Source organism: Cnephaeus nilssonii (assembly GCF_951640355.1).
Source record: "Cnephaeus nilssonii genome assembly, chromosome: 17".
Lineage (NCBI taxonomy): Eukaryota > Metazoa > Chordata > Mammalia > Chiroptera > Vespertilionidae > Cnephaeus > Cnephaeus nilssonii.
In genome coordinates, this window is record NC_137088.1 from 29,136,276 (window position 1) to 29,149,681 (window position 13,406).

At 40.7% G+C, this 13,406-nt stretch overlaps 1 protein-coding gene across 1 annotated transcript in view; it reads left to right on the top strand.

Moving 5' to 3' along the window:
• PCCB (propionyl-CoA carboxylase subunit beta) overlaps positions 1-13,406 on the top strand; it is a 77,356-nt gene that overhangs the window by 10,324 nt on the left and 53,626 nt on the right. The gene's annotated exons all lie outside the window — the stretch shown is intronic.

Consider the following 13,406-nt stretch of genomic DNA (forward strand, 5'->3'; position numbering starts at 1 on the left):
AGTAAAACAGCACAGGACTTAGTTCTCTAAGCTGTGTCCTGGTCAGAGCTTTCCTATCTCTCATTGTTCTCTGCCCCATTGTGTCTGTTCGGTAGCTTCCTCCTGTATCACCAGGGGTGGCATGAAGGGTAGATGAAAAGCAAGAGAGAGTAGGTGGGGAGGATTTTTGTTTTTTCCCCCATACAGGGCCACTCATCTGGGAAACAAAATTCAACATCATTCATAAGAGAAAGTCACTTAAATATTTTTTTTCAAAAGCAAGGGTGAGAATATAAAAGGTTCAAATGAACTGATTTGCTAGAATTAGGAATTTTTTAAAAAAATGCATTGCTTTTTTTTTTTTTTTTGTTAAAACACAACAAGATCATGTAGTACAAAGAAAAGAGAAATCACCCAAATCCTACCATTCAGAAGTATTTGGTGAACAACATTTCAGATATCTTTCTCTTTACACAGACTACATTAAAGAGAAAGAAATGAAAAGAAACAAAAAAGGAATGAAGAGTGTTTTTTGAAGTTGGAAGTATATTGTGAGAGAGATAGTAAGGGAGATTGGGGTGAGGGGGAGAGATACTGCCAGATGGAAACTTTAGAAAAGAGACAGATCAGCATTTCTAGGGAGGGGAGGAAAGAGAGGAAGGAAGGAAGGAGACAGACAGACATTGTTTATAATCAGGGCAGCTGTTCTTGTCATCCCCTGTCCTGCAGGCTTATGAGGGTTTTTATCCTTGGCTACTGGCCTTTGCGATCAGTCAGAAAAATGTGTGTTTAAAAATGTGTGTTTAAATTTGTGTAAGGTACTCTGTTAGTTGTGGGAGCACTTCTGTTAGTTGAGAAGCCTCTTTATAGACCTTAAACCTACTTTTTAATCTCTAAACTTGAACTCCAGGGATAACCTACTGGGGAGAAATAGTTTTTTGGGGTGGCTTAGCTAGAACAATTTAGGCCTGGAAGGTCTACTTTGGCCCCTCGCCTGGAAGTCATGCTTGTGTCAGAAATGAAGGAAAGAAAGAATGGCCCTGAGAGAAGTGGCAGTAAACTGCTACATTTTAGAGCTTGTCAGGATTTTAGAATGGCATATAGACTAAGCTATCTGGGGCAGTTGGGTTTTCTTTTGTTGTCAGGGGATAGGCTTTAGTGACTTTAAGATCTGCGTTAATTAATTGCTTGCTAGTGTTGCTTGTCATACCTCCACTCACTTTTTCCTGCCTGTACTGTTATATTTTTTGTAACTTAATTTTGATATAATTTCAAACTTCATAGAAAAATTGCCAAAGAGTATGAGGCATTCCTATTTGTCCATTACCCAGATTCACCTGTTGTTTACATTTTGCCCATTTACTCTATTATTCTCTCTCCATATTTTACATATCTGTATGTTATATTTTTTTTGAAAAATTTGAGAGTAAATTAGAGATTGTGCCTTCTTTATCTCTTAAATATTTCATTGTATATTTCCTAAGGGTATAATAATACAAATCAGGAAACTTAAACATTGATTCATCAATATTATTCTTATCCATAGTCCTTATTCAGATTTCATCAAATGATCCTAATAAAGCTCTCTCTAGCTATTTTTTTTTTCCTTTGGTTACTCCTCAACTGAGGACATTTTTCCATTGATTTTCAGAGAGAGTGGAAGGGAGGGGGAGAGACAGAGAGAGAGAAACATTGACTTGAGAGAGACAACTCATTTGGTTGCCTCCTGCAGACACCCCAACCAGGACCAGGGATCGAGCCTGCAACCGAGGTGTGTGCTCTTGACTGGAATCGAACCTGGGACCCTTCAGTCTGCAGGCCAACGCTCTATCCACTGAGCCAAGCTGGCAGGGCTATAGCTATTTTTTCCCTCACTGGCTAGGATACAATCCAGGATTAAGTATTGCCTCTACTTGTCTTATCTCTTAAATATTCTTTAAACTGGAACAGTTCCTCAGTTTTTGTTCTTCATGACGTTGACATATTTTTTTAAAAGCAGATATATTGAGGTGTAATTTACAAACCATAAAATCAATCCCTTGTAAGCATATAGTTCAGTGATTTTTAATACATTTATAGAGTTTGGTAACCATCAACACAATCCAGTTTCAGAACCTTTCCCTTCAAAAAGGTCCCTCATGCCTTTTTGCAGTCAATGCCTGCCCAGCTGAAGGCAAGCACTGATCAGCTTTCTCTTTACAGTTTTTGCATCTGATTCTTTTCACTTAGTACAATATGACTGAACCTCAACAAACATTATGCTGTGTATCAGTGGTACATTCCTTTTTATTGATGAACTAGAAGCCCGGTGCATGAGATTCATTCACTTGGGGAGGGGTCCCTTAGCCTAGTCTGTGCCCTCTCGCAGTCTGGGACCCCTCAGGGGATGTCTGACTGCTGGCTTAGACCTGCTCCCCCCGGTGATCGGGCCTAAGCCGGCAGTCAGACATCCCTCTCGCAGTCTGGGGCTCTCGCAGTCCGGGACCCCTCGCTCCTTACCGCCCACCTGCAGTGGAGGTGGGAGAGGTTCCGCCACTGTCTCTGCGCTTGCCAGCCGTGAGCCCAGCTCGCTGCTCCTTAGTGCTGCCTCAGAGAGGGGAGAGGTTCCTGCCACTGCAGCTGGGCTCGCCTTCTGGCTAAGCGGTGCTCCCCCTGTGGGAGCGCACTGATCACCATGGGGCAGCTCCTGCGTTGAGCGCCTGCCCCCTGGTGGTCAGTGCGCGTCACAGCGACCGGTTGTTCCCCTGTCCGGTCTATTTGCATATTACACTTTTATTATATAGGATATTCTATTATATGGATATAGTAATTATTAGGGAAATGCAAATTAAAACCACAATGAGATACCACTTCACACCTTCGGAACGGCTATTAAGAATTCAGCAAATATTAAGTGTTGGCAACATGTGAAGAAAAGGGAACCCTCATGCACTGTTGGTGGGATTATAAATTGGTGTAGTCACTAGAGAAAATAGTATGGAGATTCCTCGCAAACTTAAAACTAGAACTGTCATTTGACCCAGGACTTCCATTTCTGGATATATGTCTGAAGAAAATGAAAACACTAATTCAGAAAGATATATGCGCCTCTGTGTTTATCGCAACATTATTTACAATAGCCAAGATATGGAAGCAGCCTCGTTGTTCATCGATAGATTAATTGATAAAGAAAATGTGATATGCAAACACACACACACACACAATGGAATATTATATTGTATTAATATTCCACCAATAAAAAAGAATGAAATCTTGTCAGTTGCGACAACATGGATGGACCTAGAGGGTATTATGCTAAGTGAAGTAAGTCAAAGAAGGACAAATACCATATGATCTCATTTATATGGAATCTAAAAAGCCAAGCAAATGAACAAACAAAGCAAAAACAGACTCATAGAAATAGAACAAAGTGATGGTTGCCAGAGGGAAGAGGCATGGGGAATAGGTGAAAAAGGAGAAGGGATATAAAAAATACAAATATTTGATAGAATTCACTAATGAACAGAAAAGAACTCTAAGGAGCTGTACAAAATGAAAACTTTTATAATCAGAAGGGAGAGGAACAAGGAAGTTATACTAGGCCAAAAAGCAGATTAATTATGGCAAGGTTACTTTCCTTTAGGGCAGGGGTGGGAAATGTCCAGTCCATAGACCATATTAAGGCCCACGAAATCTTTTGGTCTGGCCCTGCCAAGGAATTAGTGGTGAGTTAATTAAATGTTTGAACAAATATAGCAGGATAATTTTTAAGTTGATAATTTTGTAGGGCCCTCAAATGATGTTATAAATATCCAAATGGCCCTTGGCAGAAAAAAGGTTCCCCATCCCTGCCCAGACAGCTAACTAGTGCTGGTCAGGTAGGGGAAAAAAGGTAAAATAAAATGAAGAATGTTTTAAAAGTTACTGGATAAGCTTACAAGAAGATAAACTCAAGAGTTAATGCTATAAACAATAAAGCAAGAATCAAAGGGCTTTTGAGATGACAAGATTGGCAGGGTAGAAAATGTGCTACCAGTACTATGAAGGAGACATGCCAGCTCTCTATGGACAGTTGCATTATAATCTTATACTTTGTTATTATTTGTTCAAGAATATATGTGATTACAAATTTATACAATGCAATAATGGTACTTTTCAAACAAAAAAAAAATACTGTGAATATTTGTGTTTAACTCTGTGTGGACATTAGGTTTTTATTACCTTTAGGTAGGTACCTAAGAGTGGATATCTTTTTAAAAATTTATTTTCAGTTACTGTTGACATACAATATTACACTAGTTTCAGGTACACAACATAGAGATTAGACTTTTTTTTTTTTTAATTCTCACCCGAGGATATTTTTTCTTTGATTTTTAAAGAGAGTGGAAGACAGAGGGGAAGACAGAAACATCGATGTGAGAGAGACACATTGATTGGTTGCCTCCTGCATGAGTCCTGAACAGGGCCCAGGCCAGGGAGGAGCCTGCAACCTAGGTACATGCCCTTGACCGGAATAGAACCTGGGACTCTTCGGTTCGCAGGCCGATACTCTATCCAGTGAGCCAAACCAGCTATGGCAGTGATTAGACATTTCTATACCTTACAAAGTGATCACCTTGGTAAGTGTAGTATCCATCCAACACCATACATAGTTATTACAATATTATTGACTATATTTCGTATACTGTACTTTACATCCCCATGACTATTTTTTTCCTTTTTATAAATCTTTATTGTTGAAAGTATTACATATGCCCCCTTTTTCCCATTTTCTCTCCCATCCCCTCTACCCCCTCCCATGACTATTTTTTTTGCATTTTTTATTACATATAGTAGTACATATATCTCCTTTTTTTTTCTCCATTGACCTTCCCCTAGCCTCCCCTAGCCCCTATTGCATGCCCTCATCCCAACCCCCAGTGTCTTGTGTCCATTGGTGTGCTTATATGCATGCATACAAGTCCTTTGGTTGATCTATTTCCCCCCCTCCCCAGCACTCCCCAGCCTTCCCGCTATAATTTGACAGTCTGTTTGGTGCTTTACTGCCTCTGTATCTATCTTTTTATTCATCAGGTTATAATGTTCTTTATTTTCTATAAATGAGTGAGATCATTTGGTATTTTTCTTTCATTGCCTGGCTTATTTCACTTAACATAATGCTCTCCAGGTCCATCCATGCTGCTGCAAATGGTGATAATTCCTTCTTTTTTATAGCAGTGTAGTATTCCATTGTGTAGATGTACCATAGTTTTCTAATCCACTCATCTGCTGATGGGCATTTAGGCTGTTTCCAAATCTTAGCTATTGTGAATTGTGCTGCTATGAACATAGGGGTGCATATGTCCTTTCTGATTGGTGTTTCTAGTTTCTTGGGATATATTCCTAGAAGTGGGATTACTGGGTCAAATGGGAGTTCCATTTTTAGTTTTTTGAGGAAACTCCATACCGTTCTCCACATTGGCTGCACCAGTCTGCATTGCCACCAGCAGTGCACGAGGGTTCCTTTTTCTCCGCATCCTCTCCAGCACTTGTCATTTGTTGATTTGTTGATAATTGCCATTCTGACAGGTGTGAGATGGTACCTCATTGTCGTTTTGATTTGCATCTCTCGGATAATTAGTGACTTTGAGCATGTTTTCATATGTCTCTTGGCCTTCTGTCTTCTTTCAAAAAGATTCTATTTAGGTCCATTGCCTATTTTTTTATTGGATCATTTATCTTCCTTTTATTAAGTTGTATAAGTTCCCTGTAGATGTTGGAGATTAAACCTTTATCAGTGATCACATTTGCAAATATGTTCTCCCATACAGTGGGCTTTCTTGTTGTTTTGTTGATGGTTTCTTTTGCTGTGAAAAAGCTTTTTATTTTGATTTAGTCCCATTTGTTTATTTTCTCTTTGGTATCGGTGAAGAAATTGCTTTGGCATATGTCTGAGATTTCTCTGCCTGTGGATTCCTCTAGTATTTTTATGGTTTTCTGTCTTATGTTTAAGTCTTGTATCCATTTTGAGTTTATTTTTGTGTATGGTGTAAGTTGATGGTCTAGTTTCATTTTTTTGCATGTATCTGTCCAATTTTCCCCACACCATTTATTGAAGAGACTGTCTTGACTCCATTGTATGTTCATGCCTCCTTTGTCAAATATTAATTGAGCATAGTGGTTTGGGTCAATATCTGGGTTCTCTATTCTATTCCATTGGTCTATATATCTGTTCTTGTGCCAGTACCAGGCTGTTTTGAAAACAGTGGCTTTGTAATACAGCTTGAAATCTGGTATTGAGGTCCCACCTAATTTGTTCTTCTTTCTCAGGATTGCTGTGGCTATTCGGGGTCTTTTTTTTTTATTCCAGATGAATTTTTGGAGAGTTCTTTCTAGGTCTGTGAAATATGCCGTTGGTATTTTAATGGGGAGTGCATTGAATCTATAGATTGCTTTGGGTAGTATGGACATTTTAATGATGTTGATTCTACCAATCAATGAACATGGTATGTTCTTCCATCTGTTTACATCTTCCTCTATCTCTTTTTTCAGTGTCCTGTAGTTGTCCGTGTATAGGTCTTTTAACCTCCTTAGTTAAGTTTATTCCTAGGTATCTTAATTTTTTTGGTGCGATGGTAAATGGGATTGCTTTTTTAGTCACTCTTTCTGTAAGTTCACTATTGGTGTATAGAAATGCCATAGATTTGTTGGCGTTAATTTTGTATCCTGCTACATTGCTGAATTCAGTTATTAAGTGTAATAGTTTTTTGATGGAGTCTTTCGGGTTTTTATGTACAATATCATGTCATCTGCAAATAAGGACAGCTTTACTTCTTTTCCAATTTGGATGCCTTTTATTTCTTCTTCTTGTCAAATTGCAATGGCTAATACTTCCAGTACTATGTCAAACAGGAGTGGTGAGAGTGGGCATCCCTGTCTTGTTCCTGTTCTTAGGGGAAATGGTTTTAGTTTTTGCCCATTGAGTATGATGTTTGCTGTGGGTTTATCATATATAGCTTTTATTATGTTGAGGTATGATCCTTCTATTCCCACCTTGTTGAGAGTTTTTATCAAAAAAGGGTGTTGGATTTTGTCAAATGCTTTTTCTGCATCAATTGATATGACTATGTGATTTTTATCTCTCAATTTGTTTATGTGATGTATCACATTTATTGATTTGCAGATATTGTACTATCCTTGCATTCCTGGGATAAATCCTACTTGGTCATGGTGTATGATCTTTCTGATGTACTGCTGGATCCGATTTGCTAGAATTTTGTTGAGGATTTTGATATCTATGTTCATGAGGAATATTGGCCTGTAATTCTCTTTCATTGTGTTGTCTTTATCTGGTTTTGGTATTAGGGTGATGCTGGCTTCATAGAAGGAGCTTGGAAGTGTTCCTTCCTCTTGAATTTTTTGGAATAGTCTGAGGAGGATAGGTTTTAGTTCTTCCTTGAATGTTTGGTAAAACTCTCCTGTGAAGCCGTCTGTCCCCGGGCTTTTGTTTGCCGGAAGCTTTTTGATGACTGCTTCAATTTCTTCCATAGTTACTGGCCTATTGAGCTGTTTAGATTCTTCCTGATTGAGTTTTGGAAGGTTATATTTTTCTAGGAATATGTCCATTTCATCCAGGTTGTCCAGTTTGTTGGAATAGAGTTGTTCGTAGTATTTTTTAACAATCCTTTGTATTTCGGCAGGGCCTGTTGTTATTTCATGTCTTTCATTTCTGATTTTGTTTATTTGGATCCTCTCTCTTTGCTTCTTGGTGAGCCTGGCTAGAAGTTCATCAATCTTGTTTATCCTTTCAAAGAACTAGCTCTTGGTTTTGTTGATCTTTTGTATTGTTTCTTTGGTCTCTATGTCGTTTATCTCTGCTCTGATCTTTATTATTTCCTTCCTTCTGCTTACACTGGGCTTTTCTTGTTGCTCTTTTTCTAACTCTTTGAGTTATAGGGTTAGGTAATTTATTACCATTGTTTCTTGTTTTTTGCAGTAGGCTTGTAGAGCTATGAACTTCCCTCTCAAGACTGCTTTTGCTGTGTCCCATAGATTTTCGATTGTTGTGTTTTCATTGTCATTTGTTGCCATGATGTTTTTTATTTCTTCCTTGATCTCTCTGGTAACCCAGTCATTGTTTACTAGCATGCTGTTTAGTCTCCATGTGTTTGATTTCTTTGGATTGTTTTTATTGTAGTTGATTTCCAGTTTTATGCCACTGTGACCTGAAAAGATGCTTGATATAATTTCTATCTTCTTGAATTTGAAGAGACTTTGCCTATGTCCCAACATATGGTCTATCTTTGAAAATGACCCATGTGCACTTGAGAAGAATGTATATTCTGTGGCTTTGGGGTGAAATGTTCTGAAGATGTCAATTAATTCCATCTGGTCTAGTGAGTCATTTAGGATTGATGTTTCTTTGCTGATTTTTTTGTTTAGAGGATTTGTCCAATGGTGATAGTGGAGTATTAAAGTCTCCTACTATAATTGTATTGCTGTTAATTTCTCCCTTGATATCCTCCAGGAGATTTTTTTATGTATTTGGGTGCTCCTGTATTGGGTGTGTATATGTTTACCAGAGTTATTTCTTCTTGTTGGATTGCTCCCTTTAGTATTATGAAGTAGCTTTCCTTATCTCTTGTTATGTCCTTCACTTTGAGATCTAATTTGTCAGATATAAGTATTGGTACCTCAGCTTTTTTTTTCATTTCCATTCACCTGGAAAACCTTTTTCCATCCCTTCACCCTCAGTCTGTGTGCATCTTTTTTTTCTGAGGTGGGTTTCTTGTAGACAGCAGATATATGGGTCTTGTTTTCTTATCCAATCCATTACCCTATGTCTTTTGATTGGGGCATTTAATCCATTTACATTTAAAGTTATTATTGATAGGTACTTATTTGTCGCCATTTTAATTCTATATCCCTGTGTTCCTTCTTCGCTTCCTATTTATTTATTTTTTTTTACAGCAGACCCTTTAGCATTTCTTGCATTGCTGGTTTGGTGGTGATAAATTCCCTTAGTCCTTTTTTGTCTGTGAAGCTCCTGATTTCACCTTCAATTTTGATTGATAGCCTTGCAGGGTACAGTATCTTGGATTCAGACCCTTCCTTTGCATGACTTTGTATATTTCATTCCATTCCATTCTGGCCTGATGTGTTTCTGTTGAGAAATCAGTTGCTAGTCTAATGGGGGTTCCTTTGTATGTAACTTTCTGTCTCTGGCCGCTTTTAAGATTCTTACTTTGTCGTTGGTGTTTGCCAATTTAATTATAATGTGCCTTGGCGTCGGTCTTTTGGGGTTCATTTTGCTTGGGACTCTGTGAGCTTCTTGGATTTGTGTGGATTTTTTCTTCCCTATATCAGGAAAGTTTTCTGTCATTATTTCTTCAAACAGGTTTTCTGTTCCTTGCTCAGTTTCCTTTCCTTCTGGAACCCCTATTATGCGGATGTTGTTTTGTTTCGTGTTGTCCCAAAGTTCCCTTAGGCTCTCCTCCTGCTTTTTAATTTTTTTTTTCTAGAATCTGCTCTACTTGGGTATTTTTTCCCATCATGTCTTCTAGATCACTGATGGGGTCCTCTGTTTCTTTTAGTCTACTCTTAATGCTTTCTATTGAGTTCTTTACAGCAGCGATGTCATTTTTCATTCCTTCTTGGTTCTTCTTCATTTCCTCTTGGCTGTTACTCATATTGCCGAATTTGTCTTCCATTCTTTTCAGCCACCTTATGACCATTTCTCTGAATTTTTTCTCTGATAGGTTGCTTGCCTCTAATTCGTTTACTTCCTTTTCTGGTGATGCCTGCTTTTCTTTCATATGGGGGCTGTTTCTTTGTCTCCCCATGGTCTCTCTTCTCCGGATGTCTGCTTATGTAGTTCTCTCTCTCCTTTCTGTGGTGGAGTGAAGAGCTCCTTTGAATCCCTGTGTTTGCACCAATTGGGGACCGGTTTTCTGGGGCTCCCAGCTGTTCGGTGGTTGCTGCAGTTGTGGATTTTCAGGCTTCCGATAAGATCCACTTTCCCTTTCAAGATGGCGTGGTTTCCCCGTCCGAGCCTGTAGCTCTGGGAGGGGACCCAGCCGCAGCGGGGGCTGCCCGGTCAGGGGAACCCCGTCTAGCAGTCCCCCACCTTCTCCTGGAGTTTAGCTGTCCCTTAGCTTGCTAACAAACACTCCCCATGTGACCCTCAGCTGTTCTTTCTTTCTGCTCCAGGACAAGGCTCGGAACACGTCTGTCTATTCTGCCACCATTTTCTCGCCCCCTGATCACATTATTTAAAATTGGATTTACTATTCCCCTTCCCTGCTTTATACTTCTTCATAACACTTTCCACATTGTAAAACCATATATTTTACTTTAAAAAATATATTTTTATTTATTTCAGAGAGGAAGAGAGAGGGAGAGGAGAGAGAGGGAGAGAGAGAGAGATAGAAACATCAATGATGAGAGAGAATCATTGATCAGCTGCCTCCTGCACACCCCATACTGGCGATCGAGCCCGCAACCTGGGCATGTGCCCTGACAGGGAATTGAATTGTGACTTCCTGATTCATAGGTCGATGCTCAACCACTGAGCCACGCAGGCCGTGCTACTTGTTTGTTTGTTGTCTGTTTCTCTCACTGAAATGTAAGCACCATGAAGACAAGAGGTTTTTAATTTTTTTGTGCCTTTCCCCTCCCCAATGTTCTAACATCAGTGCCTAGAATAGTGGCTGTCACAGAGTGGGCACTCATTAGACACTTGTTGAATGAATGAATAAATGAGATGCAGGTTCTGGGGGCCTGCCGGCGGCCAGAAGGAAACCCAGGTCCTGGGGGCCTGCTGGCAGCCGGAGGGAAACCTGGGTCCCAGGTGCTGGTGGCCAGAGGGAAGCTGGTGCCGGCAGCCAGGGGAAGGAAAGCCTACTCTTGCACGAATTTTGTGCGTTTGGCCTCTAATATATATATATATATATATTAAACTTGCTTAATTAGACCTGCTTTCTGATGTAGCTAAACTTTTTCCAGCCCAGTGAAGCACCCCAACTTCTCTTTTAGGTAATTGTCAGCAACACAGCAGTAAATATCAACATGAAACAGATTGTTATTGTAGATCACACAGGGAGAACAAAGGGTAAAATATTTAACTGCAGCAGTGTTTGACTATATTTTGCGCAGTGAGAAAACCTGAAGTCATTTTCAAGGTTCACCATTTCTTCTTTTCAGTCGGTCAGGTTTCTAAGCTTTCTAAATCTCCGTTTTCTGTCTAATGAAAAGAAAATAGGATTCCACCAAGTATCCTACCTACTCCAGGAGTTCTGTGAGGATCAAATGAGATGAGGCATGGGAAAACGCTTCACAGACATTTGTTTAAAGTGTAAAATGTTTCCACCTGGTTGTAAAGGAAGCTGTGTTCCTGGGCTGAAGAAACTCCAAGGAGGCTAGTCGCTAGGGAGAGGAAGCCAGGTGTTGCTACATGATGTCATTACCTGGCACCCACAGTGACCGTTTCCGGGCTGGGCTGTGGGCCGCATTTTGCGCCATGGGGTCTTGGCAGTGCTGGCTGCGATTTGGTGGGGTGTCACTCCAGGGTGGTGGCAGGGCCTTTGTCCCACTTGGGGGAAGCCGAGTGTTGCTTTGTGGGCGCCAGGTCCGTAGTGACTTTTTTTTTTTGCAAATGGCCAGTGCATGTTATGGCAGCTCCTGCGTTGAACGTTTGCCCCCTGGTGGTCAGTGCGTGTCATAGTGACTGGTTGGATGTTTGGACACTTAGCATATTAGCCTTTTATATATATATACTAGAGGCCTGGTGCTCAAAATTCGTGCACGGGGGCGGGGGTCTCCTCAGCCTAGCCTGCACCCTCTCCAATCCAGGACCCTTCAGAGGATGTCCAACTGCTGGTTTAGGCTTGATCCTGGTTTAGGGGTGATCAGGCTGCCCCCCCCCCCCACCAGCCTGATCACCCCTAACTGCCTTTGCCTGCCAGCCTGGTTGCCCCTCACTGCTCCCCTCTGCCGGCCTGGTCGCCCCTCATTGCCCCCCCTGCCGGCCTGGTCGCCCCACACAACCTGCTGTTCAGTCGTTTGGTTGTCCCTCACTAACCCCCCTGCTGGCCTTGTTGCCCCACGCAGCCTGCTGTTTGGTCGTTACTGTGAGGGCGTCCTGACCAATTTGCATATTACCCTTTTATTAGTATAGATAGATATTTTTCTTGATTTAAGAGAAGAAAGCAGAGGGAGAGAGAGATAAAGATAGAAGCATCAATGATGAGAGAGAATCATTGATCAGCTGCCTTCTGCACGCCCCCTACTGGGGATTGAGCCCACAACCAGGGCATGTGCCCTACACCAAAATTGATCCTGGGACCCTTCAGTCCACAGTCGGATGCTCTAGCCACTGAGCCAAACCGGCTAGGGCTGAAAAGCCAATTTATTAAAGCAATTAAAGCATGCACCTTTATTGAAAAAGTAAAGCAAGCAAGCAAACCTATACATATGGCTTATAAAGCACAGATGGGCTCTCAGCTAATCTGAAGAGCAGGTTGCGTGGGGGTCCGAGGTGTTATATAACTTCCTATCTATAGTTCTCAAAATTCCTCTGTTGAATATTTTGGTACAGATTAATTCTCAAGGTCTTCCCCCACTTTTCTTTTACTTTGTTGTGCCCTTCCTAGAAATCATGAGAAGCACCTGGCAATTTTTGCCAAGCCTTGAAACTGCTGTCTTCTCTGCGTAGGGAGTAAAACTGCCCTTTCTTCTTCTTTTTTAAAATATATATTTGTTTTATTGAGTTCAGAGAGGAAGGGATAGGGAGAGAGACAAAAACATCTATGATGAGAGAGAATAATTGATTGGCTGCACTCCACACGCCCCACACTGGGGACCAAGCCTCCAACCCTGGCATGTGCCCTTGACCGGAATCAAACCCGGGACTCCCCCAGTCCTCAGGCTGATGCTCCATCCACTGAGTCAAACCTACCAGGGCAAACTTCCCTTTTTTCTTTCTTCTTTCCCCCTCCCTTTCTGCATTCTCTTATTGGGGAGTTTTTGTTTTTTTTTAACCATTTGCTCTCATGTCCTTGGCTGGGGAAGATAATGGTTTGTTAGTTACAAGCTGACTGCAAATTGCCCACACTGTTTGGCCTTTTTTTAACTTCCTGTTTCAGTTTCCCTATTCCTCCTGTCCTGAAATCCTGTAACAGTTCTATTTTTAATTTTTTGAGGAAATCTCCATACTGTTTTCCATAGTGGCTGTACGAATTTATAATCCCACCAACAGTGCATGAAGTTTCTCATTTTTCCACATCCTTGTCAGTACCTGTTATTTATTGATTTTTCATGGTGCCATTCTGACACATGTGAGGTGATATCTCATTGGGTTTTGATTTGCATTTCCTAGTTGATTAGTGATGTTGAGCATCTTTTCATATGTCTGTATGTCCTCTTTGGAGAAATATCAATTCAGGCCCTCTGTCCATTTAACAAAACATGTT